The sequence below is a fragment of the Triturus cristatus genome, chromosome 1_1 (assembly GCF_964204655.1).
Source record: "Triturus cristatus chromosome 1_1, aTriCri1.1, whole genome shotgun sequence".
In the NCBI taxonomy this organism is placed as follows: Eukaryota; Metazoa; Chordata; class Amphibia; order Caudata; family Salamandridae; genus Triturus; species Triturus cristatus.
The window spans coordinates 1,067,772,352-1,067,782,958 of NC_140579.1; the positions used below are offsets into that span (position 1 = coordinate 1,067,772,352).

At 45.7% G+C, this 10,607-nt stretch overlaps 1 pseudogene; it reads right to left on the reverse strand.

The window, feature by feature from the left end:
* Nucleotides 1-5,453: 5,453 nt before the first annotated feature.
* LOC146871550 (uncharacterized) lies at nucleotides 5,454-7,364 on the reverse strand (annotated as a pseudogene).
* Between the last annotated feature and the right edge of the window lie 3,243 nt (nucleotides 7,365-10,607).

A 10,607-nucleotide genomic window follows, 5' to 3' on the forward strand; every position in this document is an offset into this window, starting at 1 on the left:
TGGAAAATGCTCCAGGCAGTGCAGAATGTAGCAGCATCCTTCAGGGTTTGGCAGTGGCAGGTTGAGGTGGGCAAAATTGTTCTGACTGGTTAAGGTGCACAAACTTCTTCTTCTGGGCCAGGCACTGCCAAGATTAGCAGCATCATAGAGTCTGGCAGTGGCACTGCCAAGACTAGCAGCACCACAGAGTCTGGCAGTGACAGGTTGAGGTGTGGAAAATGCTTCTGACAGTGCAGAATGTAGCAGCACCATCAGGGTTTGGCAGTGGCAGGTTGAGGTGGGTCACATTGTTCTGACTGGTTAAGGTGCACAAACGTCTTCTTCTGGACCAGGCACTGCCAGGATTAGCAGCAGCCCATAGTCTGGCAGTGGCATGGTGAAGGCTAGCATCATCTCAGAGTCTGGCAGTGGCACTGCCAAGAATAGCAGCATCACAGAGTCTGGCAGTGGCAGGTTGAGGTGTGGAAAATGCTTCAGGCAGTGCAGAATGTAGCAGCATCCTCCAGAGTCTGGCAGTGGCAGGTTGAGGTGGGCAAAATTGTTCTGACTGGTAAAGGTGCACAAACGTCTTCTTCTGGGCCATGAACTGTCACGATTAGTAGCATCCCATAGTCTGGCAGTGGTACTGCCAAGATTAGCAGCATCCTCACAGGTCTGGCAGTGGCACTGCCAAAAATAGCAGCATCCTTCAGGGACTGGCAGTGGCAGGGTGGTGTGTGGAAAATGCTCCAGGCAGTGCAGAATGTAGCAGCATCCTTCAGGGTTTGGCAGTGGCAGGTTGAGGTGGGCAAAATTGTTCTGACTGGTTAAGGTGCACAAACTTCTTCTTCTGGGCCAGGCACTGCCAAGATTAGCAGCATCATAGAGTCTGGCAGTGGCACTGCCAAGACTAGCAGCACCACAGAGTCTGGCAGTGACAGGTTGAGGTGTGGAAAATGCTTCTGACAGTGCAGAATGTAGCAGCACCATCAGGGTTTGGCAGTGGCAGGTTGAGGTGGGTCACATTGTTCTGACTGGTTAAGGTGCACAAACGTCTTCTTCTGGACCAGGCACTGCCAGGATTAGCAGCAGCCCATAGTCTGGCAGTGGCATGGTGAAGGCTAGCAGCATCTCAGAGTCTGGCAGTGGCACTGCCAAGAATAGCAGCATCACAGAGTCTGGCAGTGGCAGGTTGAGGTGTGGAAAATGCTTCAGGCAGTGCAGAATGTAGCAGCATCCTCCAGAGTCTGGCAGTGGCAGGTTGAGGTGGGCAAAATTGTTCTGACTGGTAAAGGTGCACAAACGTCTTCTTCTGGGCCATGAACTGTCACGATTAGTAGCATCCCATAGTCTGGCAGTGGTACTGCCAAGATTAGCAGCATCCTCCCAGGTCTGGCAGTGGCACTGCCAAAAATAGCAGCATCCTTCAGGGACTGGCAGTGGCAGGGTGGTGTGTGGAAAATGCTCCAGGCAGTGCAGAATGTAGCAGCATCCTTCAGGGTTTGGCAGTGGCAGGTTGAGGTGGGCAAAATTGTTCTGACTGGTTAAGGTGCACAAACTTCTTCTTCTGGGCCAGGCACTGCCAAGATTAGCAGCATCATAGAGTCTGGCAGTGGCACTGCCAAGACTAGCAGCACCACAGAGTCTGGCAGTGACAGGTTGAGGTGTGGAAAATGCTTCTGACAGTGCAGAATGTAGCAGCACCATCAGGGTTTGGCAGTGGCAGGTTGAGGTGGGTCACATTGTTCTGACTGGTTAAGGTGCACAAACGTCTTCTTCTGGACCAGGCACTGCCAGGATTAGCAGCAGCCCATAGTCTGGCAGTGGCATGGTGAAGGCTAGCAGCATCTCAGAGTCTGGCAGTGGCACTGCCAAGAATAGCAGCATCACAGAGTCTGGCAGTGGCAGGTTGAGGTGTGGAAAATGCTTCAGGCAGTGCAGAATGTAGCAGCATCCTCCAGAGTCTGGCAGTGGCAGGTTGAGGTGGGCAAAATTGTTTTGACTGGTAAAGGTGCACAAACGTCTTCTTCTGGGCCATGAACTGTCACGATTAGTAGCATCCCATAGTCTGGCAGTGGTACTGCCAAGATTAGCAGCATCCTCACAGGTCTGGCAGTGGCACTGCCAAAAATAGCAGCATCCTTCAGGGACTGGCAGTGGCAGGGCAGTGTGTGGAAAATGCTCCAGGCAGTGCAGAATGTAGCAGCATCCTTCAGGGTTTGGCAGTGGCAGGTTGAGGTGGGCAAAATTGTTCTGACTGGTTAAGGTGCACAAACTTCTTCTTCTGGGCCAGGCACTGCCAAGATTAGCAGCATCATAGAGTCTGGCAGTGGCACTGCCAAGACTAGCAGCACCACAGAGTCTGGCAGTGACAGGTTGAGGTGTGGAAAATGCTTCTGACAGTGCAGAATGTAGCAGCACCATCAGGGTTTGGCAGTGGCAGGTTGAGGTGGGTCACATTGTTCTGACTGGTTAAGGTGCACAAACGTCTTCTTCTGGACCAGGCACTGCCAGGATTAGCAGCAGCCCATAGTCTGGCAGTGGCATGGTGAAGGCTAGCATCATCTCAGAGTCTGGCAGTGGCACTGCCAAGAATAGCAGCATCACAGAGTCTGGCAGTGGCAGGTTGAGGTGTGGAAAATGCTTCAGGCAGTGCAGAATGTAGCAGCATCCTCCAGAGTCTGGCAGTGGCAGGTTGAGGTGGGCAAAATTGTTCTGACTGGTAAAGGTGCACAAACGTCTTCTTCTGGGCCATGAACTGTCACGATTAGTAGCATCCCATAGTCTGGCAGTGGTACTGCCAAGATTAGCAGCATCCTCCCAGGTCTGGCAGTGGCACTGCCAAAAATAGCAGCATCCTTCAGGGACTGGCAGTGGCAGGGTGGTGTGTGGAAAATGCTCCAGGCAGTGCAGAATGTAGCAGCATCCTTCAGGGTTTGGCAGTGGCAGGTTGAGGTGGGCAAAATTGTTCTGACTGGTTAAGGTGCACAAACTTCTTCTTCTGGGCCAGGCACTGCCAGGATTAGTAGCATCATAGAGTCTGGCAGTGGCACTGCCAAGACTAGCAGCACCACAGAGTCTGGCAGTGACAGGTTGAGGTGTGGAAAATGCTTCTGACAGTGCAGAATGTAGCAGCACCATCAGGGTTTGGCAGTGGCAGGTTGAGGTGGGTCACATTGTTCTGACTGGTTAAGGTGCACAAACGTCTTCTTCTGGACCAGGCACTGCCAGGATTAGCAGCAGCCCATAGTCTGGCAGTGGCATGGTGAAGGCTAGCAGCATCTCAGAGTCTGGCAGTGGCACTGCCAAGAATAGCAGCATCACAGAGTCTGGCAGTGGCAGGTTGAGTTGTGGAAAATGCTTCAGGCAGTGCAGAATGTAGCAGCATCCTCCAGAGTCTGGCAGTGGCAGGTTGAGGTGGGCAAAATTGTTCTGACTGGTTAAGGTGCACACACGTCTTCTTCTGGACCAGGCACTGCCAGGATTAGCAGCAGCCCATAGTCTGGCAGTGGCATGGTGAAGGCTAGCAGCATCTCAGAGTCTGGCAGTGGCACTGCCAAAAATAGCAGCATCCTTCAGGGACTGGCAGTGGCAGGGTGGTGTGTGGAAAATGCTCCAGGCAGTGCAGAATGTAGCAGCATCCTTCAGGGTTTGGCAGTGGCAGGTTGAGGTGGGCAAAATTGTTCTGACTGGTTAAGGTGCACACACGTCTTCTTCTGGACCAGGCACTGCCAGGATTAGCAGCAGCCCATAGTCTGGCAGTGGCATGGTGAAGGCTAGCAGCATCTCAGAGTCTGGCAGTGGCACTGCCAAGAATAGCAGCATCACAGAGTCTGGCAGTGGCAGGTTGAGGTGTGGAAAATGCTTCAGGCAGTGCAGAATGTAGCAGCATTCTCCAGAGTCTGGCAGTGGCAGGTTGAGGTGGGTCAAAATGTCCTGCCACTGGCAAGAATAGCGTTTACAACCAACAGGAGCAACACTATTCCCCAAACCTGGGGTAAATAAACAATGTTATAGCTACAATAGTCCAAGGCAATTATTACAAATTAAAAAATTCATATGCATGAAAACACAGAAAAAAATCATCTAAGCAAGAAATCCAGAAAAGGTACCCAGCATAGAGACAAAAGTTTATACAAAAACATTTTTACTAAAACAGCAAATATAGAAGAGCCATTACAAAACAGTTTAAGAATACTTAAAAAGGTGCTCACATAGTTACACAGGGGACATCACTAAAGGCTTAATGTACAGTGTGAACACAAACAATGACAAAGAGAGACACAATTTCAAAACATAAAAAGGCCAACAAATAACAAGAACAGAAGATCACAATCAATGCTTCCTCATAAGTATATGCCAAAGACAGACGTCGACGGCGTTTCGACCTATAAGGTTTTCAAGGCCATCATCAGGACACAGGTATTATTAAAAGAGCAACCAGTTCAAATAATTTGTATCTTCCGAAACAAATGTAGCTTGATATAATGCAAAAGAGATCTCATAAAGACAGCACTAGAAGTCCAACAAAAGAACACAATCCTAAAATCAGCACGTCATCCATTTAGTGGCACTGTAGGGTCTGGTACAAATGTATAAACTGGCCCGTTTGCAATTCAGAGCCCAAAGCACCCGAACGCGGATGGGCTAGCCAAACCAATCCGCAAATCACTCCCAGGCAATGCGGTGGAAGGGCGAGAGTCCTGGCGATGCGGTGGAAGAGCGAGAGTCCCGGCGTTAAGACGCCGAGAAGGTCACGCTTCCACCGCATTGACGGGGACCGATGTGCAGATTGCTTTGACTAGTCCAGCCGTGTTCGTGTTTTGCGCTCTGTATTGCGAAGGGGTCGGTTTTGACAATTGTACCGGACACTACAGTGGCACTAAATTTAAGAAATGCTGTTTTATGATACATTTTTTTGTTGGACTCCTGATGCTGTCTTTATGTGGTCCCTTTTACATTTTATCTGAGTACGCTTGTCTCGGATTATACAAAGTATTTGATTTGGATGCTCTCGTAATAATTCCCTTCTTCTGAGGAAGACCTTGAAAACATTGTAGGTCCAAACACAGTTGGCGCCTGTTTTGCGGCACATACTTATGAGGAAGCATTGATTGCGATCTTCTATTTGTGCTATTTGTTGGACTTTTGTTTTTAAAGTTTGACTCCCTCTGCCATTGTTTTTGTTCACACTGTACATTAGGTCTTTAGTGCTGTCACCTGTGTAACTATGTGAGCACCTTTTAAGTATTCTTAAACTGTTTTGTAATTGCTGTTCTCTAATTGCCGTGTGAGTAAAAATATGTTTTTGCATTAACTTTTGTCTCTATGCCGGGTGCCTTTTCAGGATTTCTTGGTCAGACAATTGTTTCTGCGTTTCCATGCATATGAATTTTTTAATTGTTAAGAATTGCCTCGAACCATTGTAGCGATAACACTGCCAAGAATAGCAGCATGTTAAGACAGTAAAACAATTAATTGTAGATACTGCTGTTGAACTTTGCTAGCAGTTCCGGCGAGGGCTTGAACGAAGAGGAATTAAGACCATTGCGCTTTAGTCCAAATTTTATGTTGAGTATATTTGATAGCAGTTTCAGACCCATTCGGTTACGGTTCTCATTTTTAAGCAGGGTCATTTGTGAGAACACTCGTTCCACTTGTGCATTTGATATGGGTAGGGTCAGAAGTTTAATGGCGCCCATGGCCAACTCCTGAAACCGATGATTCCCAGCTGCATCTCTATAATTCAATACTTCAATCCAAATGGATTCCATGCCTGAAGAGGTATTGAAAGAACATGAAGTCACTGTTCGCCACTGCGTTTCTAATATGTGTGTTGGGTCTGCAAAACACTCTTTTGGCAAGTCCGTAACCAGAGGTTTAGAATCTGAAAGCACATTTTGGGGCTTCAGAAGCTCCAAATGTCTTAGGAGGCTCAGCTAATCTGGCAAGCGCATCTGATACTCTGCTGCCAGAACTTTAACAAAGTCTGTGCACCGTTTTTCTATGCAGTCCTTGGCAGCATCAGGCAGTTTGCTTTCTTGGAGCTTTTTACGGAAGTCAAGGCCAAGGTCAGCATCCTGCTGCCCAAGATAAATGGCACTACTTTGAAGATCCAAATTACACAATTGCTTCTCGCTATTGGTACTGAAGACACTGGGCTTTACAATTCTTCTCATAGTGGACCTATATAAAGTTTGCAAATCCCGGAATATGTGGAGGACATCACCAGATTCAAGCTGAAATGCTTTGTTCACTACCTTAATTTCTAGCAACATAGGTTTCAGGAAAATAAGATAGAGATAATTTGTCTCGTCATTGTACATTTCTTGCAGCATTCTAGCTGCATAGCAATGTTCTACGTATGATGCGTTGCAAAAGTGCAGCTTTAGAGCATCATACTGCTCCAGAAAACGCTCCACACAATCCGCCATGATAAGCCACCGCGTTTCACATGGCGAAATAAGCTTCAATGGCATTCCTCCATCCAGAGTTTGATATAAATCTGTGTAGACTGCCTGGCGCTTTGGAGAATGTGCAAACCAGTTGTAGGTTTCTCTCACCATAAACTCCACATTGCTGGGCAAACTCCGCATTGCTTTTCTAGCAACAATGTCGAGCGAGTGGCAGATGCACCGTACAAGCTGCAAAGTAGGCTGCTTTTCTCTCAACAAAGTGTATGTGGAGTGGTTTTTGCCACACATCACACTTGCGCCATCTGTACCTACCCCTACCATATTTTCAATTGGAAGCCTGCTGTCCTTGAGGAACTCCAGAAGTGCATTTGCAATGTCTTGTGCACATGCCTCTTGCAGTTCTATCATCCCAAGGTAACTACTCACAATTCTGCTACTTTTCTTACTGAAGTATTTTACACAGACGCACAGTAGTTTCTTTACAGAAATGTCAGTGGATTCATCAATGATCAACGAATACGGAGAACTGCCCATATCTTGAAGAAGCTCACCTTTGAAATAGGGGCCTAAAAGTCCATTTATTAAAGCTGTGCACTTTGTCCTGTGCATACGGAAAGGAGGAACTTCTTCACTTAAAATTTCTCCCAGTCTGTCAATGCTGTTGATTGATGTGCTACATGCAGTTTGCACAGCAATCCTAAGCTCTCTCCTTTTCTGGTCATTTGATAACTGACAAACTGGTTGTGCAAAAGATGCCATGGTTAGGCTAGGTGTGTCCATGCGCGCACGATGTCTAGCTGTGGATGCATGCAGCTTTAAATCATGGTAGTGGGCCCGCAGCTGTAAGTGACAGTATTTACAGTTTGCCTTTGCTTCATCTGTTTTCACAGAGGCAATCCACTTTTTTAGTTCGGGGTCAGACTCCCATTCCTTTCTGTACACTTTCTTGTACTTTGACCACTTGCCCATTTTGAAAGTTAGTTTGTAGCTTCCTGGGACCTGGTAGAGGGCTGTACAATCTCTGCTGTGTGGCAGGGCAAGTATCTGCAATTGGAAGAGATAGAATATCCATCAACATCCCTGGTTCGATAAAGTTAGCCGTTAGGAGCTTAACCCAGTTTTTGGTCTGGTGCATGGTCTCCTGCATTGATCACCCAAAAAACCCACACAAAAGGACAAAGTCAAATCATAATTGAACCTTAAAACACATTGCACACATCACCCATGGTCAACGTACTAGCCATCTCCTTAGCATTCTAGCTCAGTTTATCACTCATCCCAATATGCAATGCAAAGTAACCTTCAACAAATCTCCACCTGTGTTTGCCCCTGTAAATATTTGGTCATAAGCTGGACCACTGGAATTGTGAGACTGCGAGACAGAGGCATTTTTCCACATAATTATAGATTTGACACATTCGGCGCAAATCGATCTGCTGCATAATCGGCAGATATTACCAAAATTCATTGTTTCCACCTGAAATGGATCAAAAGTTACCAAAAACAGAGACAGCTGTTGCCACGCAGTTGCAGCCCCATTGCGATGGTTGAATCGTCAGATTTCTGTTGCTTACTGCTAGCTTTGGGTGTTAAACTGGTACTACTGGAGGTGCACATGCCCAGCTATTGTGTTAACTATGCAAAAATGACAATATGGCACATCATGTGATTCATCCACTTAGCTGGTTACTGCAAGGGGCTGGCCATATAAAATTTGTGTATAATTGTGTTCCGGAGCTGGCATGGTTGGAGAGATCTGTGGGGTGGTCATTTTCAACATCAGCCCATATTGGAGCCTTTTTGCGAGTTGTCAAGAACACATTCTTTAGGGAATTTGCAGGCTATAGTGCCCAGCCCTGTTGCAAGCAGTCTAGGGAAAATAGGGCCATAGCGCAAGAATATTAATAAGTAAGTTATGCAAGTCGTGTGCGAAAGATGATGTACATACTTTCTTGCACGTGCATAATTTGCCACCTGCGTGTGAGTGTGTGTATATATATATATGCACTGAAAAAACCATAGGTTTCAGGGGTGTTATAGTTAGCTGGACTTTTCACTCGTACAAAACCATTGAAATTCCCCCGTTATAGTTAGTTCAGCTAACTATAACTCGCGCGCCCGCAATGCACTGCTGATGACGTCACATATTACATCACTCATGACATGGTCAGTGACATCACTCATGACATCACTGATGACATCTCAAATGACATCACTGATGACATCACTGATGACATCATCCAGTGAATGTGTGTTTTTCTGAAAATTAAATATGTTTTATATATGTATATCTCAAGGTCGATGGAAGAATAAATGGGTATATAAGTGTCTAAATGGATGATTTGTTTTTGAAAAATTGATTGTGTAACTGACTGATTAAGTGTATCATAGTGAATACATGGCTTAGTGAGTAATGTTTAAATATGTAAATATCTGTATCAGTCTCTCACTTTGTGTATAAGTGGCTGCATGGGTTGGTGAGTAGCTACATGGGTGTCTATATAGGTTATTAGTTGGTTTTTTGAGTATCAGTCTGAGTGTCTGCATGGTTCGGTGGGGGGTATTACGTAGTGCATAGGTGCATGAATGAGTGACTCACTGTTTGTATGGGTTGAACACAGCATGTGTGCAGGACTGTATGGGTGGATGAGTGTGTGTATGGGTGTGTTAGTGAGTGAATGACTGTCTCAATAGTGTCTTTATGAGTAACTACATATGTTTTAAACTAGTATATGTGACTATTGGTGTATATATGTGAGTATATGTGAGAGTGAGAGATTGAAAGAGTTCCTGTATGAATAAGTATGTGTTTCTATAAGTGATTGTTTAAAAGACTAAGTATGTGTAAGTTTCCGTAGAAGTAAGTATGGTGGTGTGTGCATAACTGTATATGCAAGTAAATGTATGTTTGATTCTTTATTAGCATGAGTGACTGTGTGTGAGTAACTCTATGGATGAGTGGCATTGTGTAACAGGATGTATAGGTGTATGAGTACATATGATGAGTGAGTACATGTATGAGTGACTGTATAGGACTGTTGGTGAATGAGTGGATGTGTATGTGGATCTTAGAATTACTGAAGAGGTTGTTGTAACTAGTATTGGTATGTCCATTGTTTTGAAAATTTTAGTCTCTATTTTTGAATGTGTGTATCAAAGGTTATATTAGGGTGAGAGGAGGTCTGCCACTCTATCACAAGGATGATGTCATCAGTGATGTCATCAGTGATGTCATTTGAGATGTCATCAGTGATGTCATGAGTGATGTCACTGACCATGTCATGAGTGATGTAATATGTGACGTCATCAGCAGTGCATTGCGGGCGCGCGAGTTATAGTTAGCTGAACTAACTATAACAGGGGAATTTCAATGGTTTTGTACGAGTGAAAAGTCCAGCTAACTATAACACCCCTGAAACCTATGGTTTTTTCAGTGCATTTCTGAGGTTTTTTAAATGCTAATTCCTAACTATAACGTGCCTGAAACCTATGGTTTTTTCTGTGAATTTCAAAGGTTTTTTAAATGCTAATTTCTAACTATGCCTACAGAGATAGGACATGTGAAGAAAGAAGAAAAAATGCACAGAAAGAAACAAAAGAAGTGCAGAAAGAAGCAACAGAAGTCCTCAAATACGAAGATAAGTGCAGGAAGAAGGATAACGTGCAGAAAGAACAAACAGAAGAGCAGAAAGAAGCCTTGTTGCAAAATCATCCTGTACCCTCAACTTTTTCAGACGGATACTGGTGGTAACTGAGTCTGACTAACCAGTCCTAGAGCCAGTGCTATGTTAAAAGACACTTAGAATACAGTGAAAACACCTACATACACTAGGGAACATTATGCGTTGGGGTCCCCCTGTGATTAGCATGACCTCCTCTGTAAGCCCCTAGTATATAATAGGGCATGGGGATTAAAACTACCTCTTAAAACAGGCCACAGGGTGTTTTTGCACACATTAACTCAGGCCCCGTCCCCTCCCTTCACCACTGTGTAAACACGCCCTGTGTCCATTTTTAGTTGGGAGATTAAGTTCATTTGAATCCTGAGGGTCCCTAGGGTCCAACTAGCCCACTAGGTACCTCCAGTAAGTGCCACAGAGCTGCGTTGCAGAGAGGTGTAAAAAGTGGCACGGCCTGGACCACCTCTCTGCAATGCAGCTCAGTGGCGCTTACTGGAAGCACTTGGTGGGCTAGTTAGCCCCCAGGGGCCCT